Here is a 10,986-nt window from a genome sequence, read left to right as displayed (position 1 = left end):
AAGACTTGAAGAAGCTCACACAGAAGATTGAAGATCTACAAGCTACTTCGTCGAGGACGCCGAAGAATTAAGTGGGGGAGAGTGTGGCGTGCTGCCCCTTTGGCACACCCACATGGGGCCATTTTGTAAGTGAGCATGCCTTGGTGCTTGATCATTAGTCAAGTCTTGCACCAAGCAACCTCATGGGATAGGGTAGTGACAGTTTTGTAATTATGCATATGTCTCCCAGACAAAAATCATATATGTTACTGGGAAGACCTTATTTCCCTAGAAGTCTCCTTAGGGGGAGGTGACCTGGTGACTTGGGGAAGCACCATGGCCATCAGCAGATAGAGGCCAAAGCTGTGTACTCCCATTCCCTAACAAGGCTATATATTAATAAAATTATATTTATCCATACTTACCCCTGTGTGCTTCCTTGTTGCCTATGTGTTACTTGTTTGTTATCTTCGTTAGGCCATTGCGTGCCACTTGCCTTGTTGTGTTGTTTGTGTTGTGTGGACGTTCCTAGGAATGACTTGCTTTATGCTTGCTCATACTTTGTTATTGCCCATTGCATGTCCAAGATGTGTATGTGGCTAACCACTGAGTTTGTTTGCCTGCAGGTGTGTGTCGTAGGCTGACTTGCTAGCTTGAAGAGTCTACAAGTGTCGCACGTTCCGTCTACTTGGAGTACCCAAATATCCGGCCCGTGACACCGAGTAGCTCAAAATAATCGAGGATAAGCACGCCGAGCAACTCAAGGAGGTCAAGGCGAAGCATGCTGAGGCGTTGCAAACTGCTAAGGCCAAACTTGCCACGCTCGAGGAGGAGCTGAAGAAGAAAGAAGCATCAATTACTAAAATCAGTGCTTCTAAGGAGCAGTACAAGGAGGCCTTGCTGGTCAACTATTGGGAAGCCACCAAACTCTAAATTGAGTTGGAGATAAGCCGCAAGGAGACTGCTGATCTTGAGGAGGTGAACGCCCGCAACCTCGAGATATATGAGGGAGCGGCGTTTCAATGCTTCTATATGTTTTGGAAATGCAACCCCAAGGCTGACTTTTCTTACCTACCAAATCATATAAGGCAGGCTGAGCTGGCGAGGTGTGCTACTCACCTAGAGGAGGAGAAGGGTCAAGGGTTTCCCAAGATCTCTCTAGCAATAGGAATTGAGGGTGCCAACGAAGATGTTGGGGTCACAGTCGACCGCAGCCACAAAAGTCTCAACAGGATCCTCCGGGTGCTTCACAAATTTATCTGTTTTTATTTAAATTTAACTTGTAGTTTAAGACACACGAACTACGATTTGTGATGTCAAGACAATTTATATTTTTATTGCTGCATGGGCAGCTTTTCCTTTTAACAGAAAATTACATCCGAGCAGTAACTACTCGCGGTGTAAAGGATTTCTATTTTGATATTATAATATTTTCATTTTATTATAACATCTATTCGCATGACCGAACTTAGCATAGCACTTTGGTTTGATTAAACAAAATTTAAACAAAATTTTGAAAAATACTATAAGTACCGTAGCATGCTTTCACTTATTTTGCTCGAGTGTTTGCATATACTTATCGATATGCTTTGCTTACTAGATACCTTATATGCCCCCCAAGTGATTGAGGAGCTTTAGGTCCTCGGTCACTTGCCTTGACCAAGACCTGTTCGAACATTACTGCTCATCATAAAGATATATGAAAAACGACAATATAGCAAGACAACATACGTAATGAGCAAATACTTGTAATAAATACAATAATTGGCAAGATTGACTGGCTGCGCACAATCCCTTTTATTTCTCATAATAAATGAACAATTGTGTCTGTACGAGTGATCAAAATATGATCTTACACTTATAAGCGATCAGTCACATGATTGGCTAACCCTTGTTCATAAACTTGTAAAAAGTAAATTTAATACAAGTCAATTCTTTAAGAAGAACTGTTTATTGATAGTACTTGTGCAGGTGTTCTCCATTCCAATAGTGAGGAATGAGATCTCCATTTAAGCGAGCAAGTTTATAAGTATCTGGATGGAGGACTTCTTCGATTTGATATGGTCCTTCCCATTTAGGTCCAAGTACTCCAGCAACTTGATCGCATGTGTTAAGGAAAATCTCTTCTTAGTACCAGATCTCCCACATTAAATTTTCTTTCATGTACTTTAGAGTTGAAATACCGAGCGACCTTTTGTTGGTAAGCTGCTACTCGGAGTTGGGCTTGCTCACGCCTTTCATCGACCAAATCCAAAGATTCCATTAATAACTGGCTATTAGTGTTGGTCGTATGCCATCCGTCGGTGTGATGGCAGATCTAATTCAACAGGCAACATAGCCTCATATCCATAAGCCAAGGAAAATGGAGTATGACCTATTGATGTTCGATGTGACGTTCTGTACGACCAGAGGACTTCAGGCAATTGTTCTGGCCAGGCCCCCTTTGCTTCTGCCAGCCTTTTCTTCAGAGTATCCTTTAGTGTCTTGTTGACAGCCTCAACTTGGCCGTTTGCCTGCGAATGAGCTACTAAAGAAAAGCTTTTGATAATCCCATGCCTTTTGCAAAAATCTGTGAACAGATCACTATCAAACTGCGTGTCATTGTCTGAGACAATTTTTCTTGGCAATCCATATCGACATACTATGTTCTTGACCACGAAATCCAGCACTTTCTTGGTCATTATGGTTGTGAGTGGCTCAGCTTCGGCCCACTTCATGAAGTAATCACCAGCCACCATGACATATTTGACGTTGCATTTTCTTGTGGGCAAAGACCCAATCAAATCTATTCCCCTCACTGCGAATGGCCACGGGCTTTGCATCTGCTTTAGTTCATTAGGGGCTGCTCGTGGTATCTTGGAGAATCTCTGACACTTGTCGCATTTTCAAACAAAATCCACAGAATCTGCGTTCATTGTTGGCCAGAAGTCTCCTTGCCTTAGGATCTTCTTTGATATACTCGGTTCCCCAGCGTGATCCCCGCAGAAACCTTCATGGACTTCTCACATTAATTCTTTGGCCTTTTCTTTTGAAACACACCTTAGGAGTGGCATCGAGTACCCTCTTCTATATAGAATTCCGTCGACCAGAATAAATCGAGTAGCCTACCTCTGGAGGGCTCTTGCTTTGTTTCTGTCTGTCGGCAACACTCCATGCGTCAAGTACTCAATGAAAGGTGCCATCCACATATCTAATGCATGAATTACCAGAGAGGTTTCTTCTGCTTTAATGCTTGGTGCGGACAGCCGCTCAACAGGCACTATATTAAGGGTGTCAGCATCCTTTGCACTTACTAATTTGGCCAAAGCATCAGCGTTTGAGTTCTGGTCGCGGGGTACTTGTTGGAGAGTATATCTTTCAAACTGTGCCAAAAAATCCTTTGCTTTGTTCAAATAAGCAACCATCTTCAGACCCCTGGCTTGATATTCTCTAGTAATCCGATTAACCACAAACAGAGAGTCACTATAAATTTCAAGTGACTTTATATTCATGTCCCTGGCTAATCGTAAACCTGTGAGCAACGCTTCATACTCAGCTTCGTTATTAGACACTGTGAAATCGAATTTGATTGCGCAGTGGAATTGATGTCCTTCAGGTGACACTAAAATTACTCCGGCTCTAGCGTGGTGTTCTTTAGAAGAGTCGTCTGTAAACAACTTCCAAGAGGGAGTTTGGCTTTGAGGCTCAGGCTCTTCTGTCCGTTCATTTTCTGGAAGCCCAGTGAGCTCTGTGACAAAGTCTACCAGAGCTTGTCCTTTTACTGCTGCTCATGGTGAGTAAGAAATTTCAAACTGCCCAAGCTCAACTGCCCATTTTAATAATCGACCAGCGGCCTCTGGTTTCTGCAGAACTTGCCGTAGGTGCTCGTCGGTTAGCACTGTGACGAGGTGAGCTTGAAAGTATGGTCGCAGCTTTCTGGAGGCTAAGATTAAGCAGTAAGTTAATTTTTCAATGGGCGGATACCGCATTTCTGCTCCTATTAGCCATTTTCTTATATAATATATAACTTTTTGCACATTTTCCTCCTCTCTTACCAAAACAGCACTAGCAACACATTCTGTGACCGCCAAATAGATGAACAAAGTTTCTTTTTCAACCGGCTTAGATAGGATTGGTGGCTGCAACATATGAAACTTTAAGGCCTGGAAAGCCTGCTCGCACTCCTCCATCCACTCAAATTTCTTATTTCCCCTAAGTAGATTAAAAAATGGGACGTACTTGTCCGTCGATTTGGAGATAAATCTACTTAGAGCGGCAATCCTCCCGGTCATGCTTTGAACATCTTTTATCTTTGTTGACGATTTCATATCGACCAGGGCCTTGATCTTTTCGATATTAGCTTCAATACCTCGTGAGCTCACTATAAATCCCAAAAATTTCCCTAATCCAACTCCGAAGGAACACTTGAGGGGATTCAGCTTCATCTGATATTTGTTCAAGACGATGAAGCACTCTTACAGGTCCCATATGTGTTCTTCTACCTTTTTCGACTTAACCAGCATGTCACCAACATATACTTCCATGTTTGTACCAATCAGCTCTTTCAACATGTGATTGACTAATCGCTGGTAAGTCGCACCAGCATTTTTCAAACCGAAAGGCATTACTTTGTAACAGTAAAGCCCTGTATCAGTCTGAAAGCTAGTGTGATCCTCATCAGGTGGGTGCATACTGATCTGATTGTACCCAGAGTATTCATCCATGAATGATAGGATCTCATGCCCTGAAGTGGCATCGACCAGCTGGTCAATCCTTGGGAACGGGAAACAATCTTTTGGGAAGACTTTATTAAGGTCTGTGAAATCCACGCATGTTTCTAGTACGTGATTAGAGATCCAAGATGGATAAAATGCTACCCTGATGAATCCATTCTCCTTTACCTTCTCGACTTCATCTTTTAGAGCCTTCGATCAGTTTTTGTTGAGCATCCTTCTTTTCTATTGTACTGGTGGAAAGCTTTTATCTATGTTCAGGACATGGCTGATAACTGTTGGGTCAATTCCAACCATGTCTTTATGCGACCAGGCAAAGATTTCCCAGTCTTTCTTCAAAAATTCCACCAGCTTTTGCTTTACTGTTGTCTCTAAGTTTTTACCGACTTTCACAGCCCTGGTCGAATCTGCCTCATCGAGTTGGACCTCTTTGAGGTCCTCGATTGGTCCTACTTCTTCATCAAAATCCCCAAAGCAAGGATCTAAATCCCTATCCTCACTTTGGGCAACACCCTATTTGGTGACGCGCTCACCTGATTGGGCTTGTATTTCATCGGTCAATTGCAGCTCTTTTCCAGCGACTTCCCTCGATCCACCTCTCTTTGCCTTAGTAATCGAGGAATTATAGCATTCCCTCGCTTCTCATTTATTTCCCAGAACGCATCCTACCCCTGCGATAGTTGGGAATTTCATGGCAAGGTGTCAAACTAAGGTTACAGCTCCCAGGTCAACTAGAATAGGTCTTCCAATTACAGCATTGTATGCGGAAGGACAATCAACTACTATAAAAGTAGTGAGTAATGTCTTGTTCGCAGGCGTAGTTCCTGCTGTAATCGGAAGCCTAATCGACCCCGTTGGCGCAATCCCTTCGCTAGAAAAACCATAAATGGTTTGGTTGCATGGCTCTAGGTCCTTCGCTGACAACTTCATTCTCTCCAATTAAGACTTGTACAAGATATTTACTGAGCTCCCTGTGTCAACTAACCCCCTTTTGACCATCATGTTGGCTATCTGGATGTCCACGACCAGAGGGTCCGAATGAGGAAATCGGACATGCTAAGCGTCAAGATCAGATAAAGTTATTAGCTCTTCTTCTGTTCGAGCTTTTTTAGGAGTTCACTCCTCCACATTCAGCATCTCGATGTCTTGGTCGTGGCGTAAGGTCTGAGCATATCGCTCCCTTGCCTTCCCACTATCTCCTGCAAGGTGTGGGCCGCCACAGATGGTTAACAATGTACCTTACACGGGAGCTAGCTGTAAAGGTGGCGAGCATTGGCATACAGGCACCTCCACAAGAAGTATTACACCTCGGCAGTCATCACTAATGGTAGAAGAATATGCTCGTCAGTTCAACAGATTAGTCAAGTTTGCACCAGAGTTGGTCCCAACCGACTTACGAGGTTGACCAAGTTCGTCAAAGGACTTAGACCAAAGATGGAATTAGGGGTTAAGTTAGCAAACCTGGGAACCACTACCTATGCCAATGTTCTAGAAACGGCAATAGAAGTAGAAAGGATTCAAATGAATGTTAGTGAGGAGAAGAAGGATTAAACGATGATTCCAGACCAAAGTCTTTGCCTTGACCCAAGGAGGAACCCATGCTAGTAACAAGGATTTACAAGTCAGATCCTATCCTCGATAGTATATGTTCTAGTATCACTTGATTTGGAAGCAATATACTCGTATATCTCGTTAGGAATGATAGAAAAACTAGACAAAACTAGTGAAAGATTTAGAACTAGGTTTGTAACCGAGTTGCCTTCGGGCAAAGTAGTTCTATCATCACGAATAGTACGAGGCGTACCGATCAAGATTGAGGACATAGAACTAGAAGGAGACCTGATAGAGCTAGTGATCAAGGACTTCGACATAATACTAGGCATGGATTGGCTAGCACGGCATGGCGCAATGATCGACTGCAAACGCAAGAAGGTGATGTTCGAGACTCCTGACGGCCAGAGACGATGCTTCATGGGACAAGCTTCAGGACTACGCACCCCGTTAGTGTCATCTCTCAAAGCTCAACAAAGGATAGAGAAAGGATGTCAAGTGTTCTTAGCCAGCATCACGAACATGGAAAAGAAGACGCCACTTAAGGTTGGAAATGTTCGAGTTATACAAGAATTTCCAGAGGTATTTCCCGATGACTTGCCAGGATTGTCGCCAACTCGAGAGATAGACTTCACGATAGAATTAGTACCAGGCACCGAGCCTATCTCTAAGGCACCATACCGGATGGCACCTACGGAACTCAAGGAGTTAAACAAGAACTCCTAGACTTGGGTTTCATTAGGCCAAGCCATTCACCATGGGAAGCTCCGGTACTATTCGTGAAGAAGAAGGACGGAAGTATGCGCATGTGCATAGACTACCGTGAGCTGAATAAAGTAACAATTAAGAACAAATACCCACTACCTCGGATTGATGATTTGTTTGATCAACTCCGAGGCGCGACTGTATTTTCTAAGATCGATTTACGGTCCGGGTATCATCAGCTCAAGGTAAAGGGAGAAGATATTCCTAAGACAGCCTTTAGGACTCGTTATGGACATTACGAGTTCTTGTTTATGTCTTTTGGTCTTACTAACGCACCAGCCGCGTTTATGGACTTAATGAATAGGGTCTTCAAGGATTACTCAGATAAATTCGTTGTTGTATTCATCGACGATATCTTAGTATACTCCAAGGATGAAGTAGGGCACGAGGAACATTTGAGGATGATTTTGACGCGATTGAAGGAGCATCAACTCTACGCAAAGTTCAAGAAATGCGAGTTTTGGCTTTCGCAAGTGGCGTTCCTCGGGCACAGTATATCGAAAGATGGAGTTGCAGTAGATCTATCAAAGGTAGAGGCCGTGAAGGATTGGCCAAGACCAAAGAAGCTTCTTAGGGCTAGCAGGTTATTATAGGAAGTTTGTCAAGGGTTTTTTTTCTAAGATAGCCACTCCACTCACTAACCTGACCCGGAAGCAAGAAAATTTTAACTGGAATGATAAGGATAAGCTTTGCTCAACACCAATACTTAGTGTACCGACACCCGACGATAAGTTCGTTGTCTACTGCGATGCATCAAAGTTAGGATTGGGATGTGTACTGATGCAAAATGATAAGGTGATAGCCTACGCCTCACGTCAATTGAAGGAGTATGAGCACGCTATCCAACTCACGATATGGAGTTGGCAGCGGTGGTCTTTGCGTTAAAAATCTGGCGCCATTATCTTTACGGAGAACGGTGCGAGATTTATACGGACCACAAGAGTTTAAAATACTTCTTTACACAGAAGGAGCTCAACATGAGGCAGCGCAGGTGGATAGAATTAGTCAAGGATTACGACTGCAAAATCCTATACCACCCAGAGAAGGCGAACGTAGTTGCCGATGCGCTTAGTAGGAAAAGCTATGGGAACTTAGCAGTCTTATCCGGAATAGAAAAGCCGCTACAGCAGGAGCTTATCAGTGCCGGAATAGAAGTGGTTGTAGGCAAGCTGGCTAACCTGTCTATCCAATCAAATTTGTTAGAGGATATACGAATTGGTCAGGGACATGACGACACACTAGCAGCACACATGGATGCAGTCAGAGAAGGCAAGACTACAGATTTCTCAATATCCAGTCAAGGTTTATTGAGATATAAGGATCGGGTATGTGTGCCAAATGATCAAAGTATTAAGAAGACAATCCTAGAAGAAGCGCACAGTACCCCGTACTCAGTTCATCCAGGGTCTACCAAGATGACTCGTGGCATCAAGGCAGTCTATTGGTGGCCAGGGATGAAGAAGGACATAGCGGAGTATGTATCTAAGTGTCTCGTATGCCAGCAAGTGAAAGCGGAGCATCAGCGGCCTGCAGGATTATTGCAACCGCTTAGCATACCGGAATGGAAGTGAGATGATATAGCCACGGATTTTGTGACGGGGACTTCATGCACGGCAGACCAATATGCAGACATCTACATCCAAGAGATCGTACGATTGCATGGAATCCCCAAGACTATGGTGTCAGATAGAGGATCAGTATTTACATCAAGATTTTGGAGAAACTTACAGTGAGATATGGGTACTAAGTTAAGCCTTAGTACAGCTTTCCATCCTCAGATAGATGGGCAGTCTGAGCGTACGATTCAGATCTTAGAGGATATGCTACGCGCATGTGTACTTGATTTCGGAGGATCATGGAACAAGTACTTACCACTGATCGAGTTCTCATACAACAACAGCTACCAGTCGACGATCGGAATGGCTCCTTATGAGTTGCTATATGGAAGAAGGTGCCAATCACCGTTGCACTAGGACGAGGTAGGAGAAAGACAGCTTCTAGGGCCCGAAGCTATTAGACAAGCTCAAGAAGCAGTAACGCTTATTAGACAGCGTATTCTTGCTGCTCAAAGTCGTCAGAAAAGCTATGCGGATACCAAGCGACGCGATGTGGAGTTCCAAGTTGGAGATCAAGTCTTCCTGAAGATATCTCCTATGAAGGGTGTCAAGCGGTTCAGGAAGAAAGGCAAGCTTAGTCCCCGATTCATAGGTCCTTTTAGATATTGGACAAAGTGGGAACAGTTGCGTATAGACTAGCCCTACCGCCAGCACTAGCCGATAGTCACAACGTCTTCCACATCTCGATGTTACGCAAATATGTGTCAGATCCATCTCACGTCCTCAAGTACGATACGATAGCGCTCCAGAAAGACTTAAGTTACGAGGAACGACTGGTTAGCATCCTAGATAGAGGGATGAAGTAGTTACGGTTTAAGAGCTTTCCTATAGTCAAAGTCTTATGGAGTAATAGTTCTGAACGCGAGGCAACGTGGGAGTTGGAGGAGGACATGTAGAGCCGGTATCCGGAGTTATTTGATAAGTAAATTTCGAGGACGAAATTCTTTTTAGTAGGGGAGAATTGTAGAGTCCAAGAACTTTACTTAGCTAATTGTTTAGTAGTATTATAGTATGTTTAGTATCATCTTTGTTACTGTGGATTTTTGGTTCAGACCGGGAATTATTTGGACACTCATAGTAGTACTTATAGATTTTCTAAGTTTAATCTATAGTTTAAGAATATTAAGTATAACCTAAGGTTTGATTAATGTGACTGATATTAAGGATTATATTTATTATACTATAAGGTTTAGATATCAACCAATAGGATTTTAAGCACATGTTATGAATGGTAATTAAGGATTAAGTATTTTTTAGGATTAAATTTAATAAGGAGTAAAGTTTGAATGTTATAGGATCAGTCAGCAGCTTTGAATACGTTGAGGGCTTAGTCAAGGCTGTTTACCCCATTCAAACTTAGCTAAAATTGTGTAATTTCGTGTTTAAATATTCAGCGTATGCCGATATATCGCAGCTATAGGGGGCGATATATCGCAGCACGTAGATACGGAAAACACGAATCGATGCACGGTCGCCTCGGGAACAGTGGTCCAGGCGATATATCGCCTATAGGGGGCGATATATCGCCTCCTCCAGTATGTTTTCAAACGTTTTTGAATTCATTTCCTTTCATCCATTCAAACTCCTTCAACAGTCCAGCATCTTTTGAACGAGTCTTCAGCCTCTGCTGAACGATTATTCAAATGATTTTCACCTAAAAGGCCATTATTTTTATTCAAGTAAAATCAAGATACTTTCATTCCCAAACTCTATAAATAGGACCTAGTACCCAGCCATTATTCACCTTTTACTCTAAGTTCAGAAGCTGCAAGTGCTAGGAGAGTGTGAGAGTTAAACACCTGGGTTTGGGAAATCATAAGCTTAAACATCATAAGCTTATCAAACACTTTGGGAAGTGAGATTCTATAGTATTTCGGTTGTGGTATAGATTGGTCTTGCAAGTCTTTGAGGTAAACCCGAAACTCTAGTTCATTTGATTTATGTTATGTTTCCCTTCTCTTAGTCTTCTACTCAGTTTCCTAACCTCATTCTTATTTTGGTTAGGGAATCCAAGTTCTTAAGCACATAAGTTGTGGTAAGCATATTTCTCAATGGTTTAGTCTTCCTATTCATTTTCATTTCTTCTTCTTCATAAGACTCACTCTTTCTCATATGGTTTTAGGAGTGTTCCAAAAGTCCCAACTCAGTCCATCATATCCCGGTAACTTGGGTAAGGAAAATAGGATAGAATCTATATGTGTATTGCTTATGTTATCTTATGTGTTATGTTATGAAATATGATATGTTATGAATATGTTATGAATGTGTATGTTTGTAGGCTTGGGCTTATGCCCTATTTGACTAACAAGACCCCAAAAAGATTATGGGCATATGCCTACTTAGCTAGTAGGACCCCACTAATC

Source organism: Humulus lupulus, chromosome 7, assembly GCF_963169125.1.
Source record: "Humulus lupulus chromosome 7, drHumLupu1.1, whole genome shotgun sequence".
Classification (NCBI taxonomy): Eukaryota; Viridiplantae; Streptophyta; class Magnoliopsida; order Rosales; family Cannabaceae; genus Humulus; species Humulus lupulus.
Note: the sequence above shows the minus strand (reverse complement) of the source record.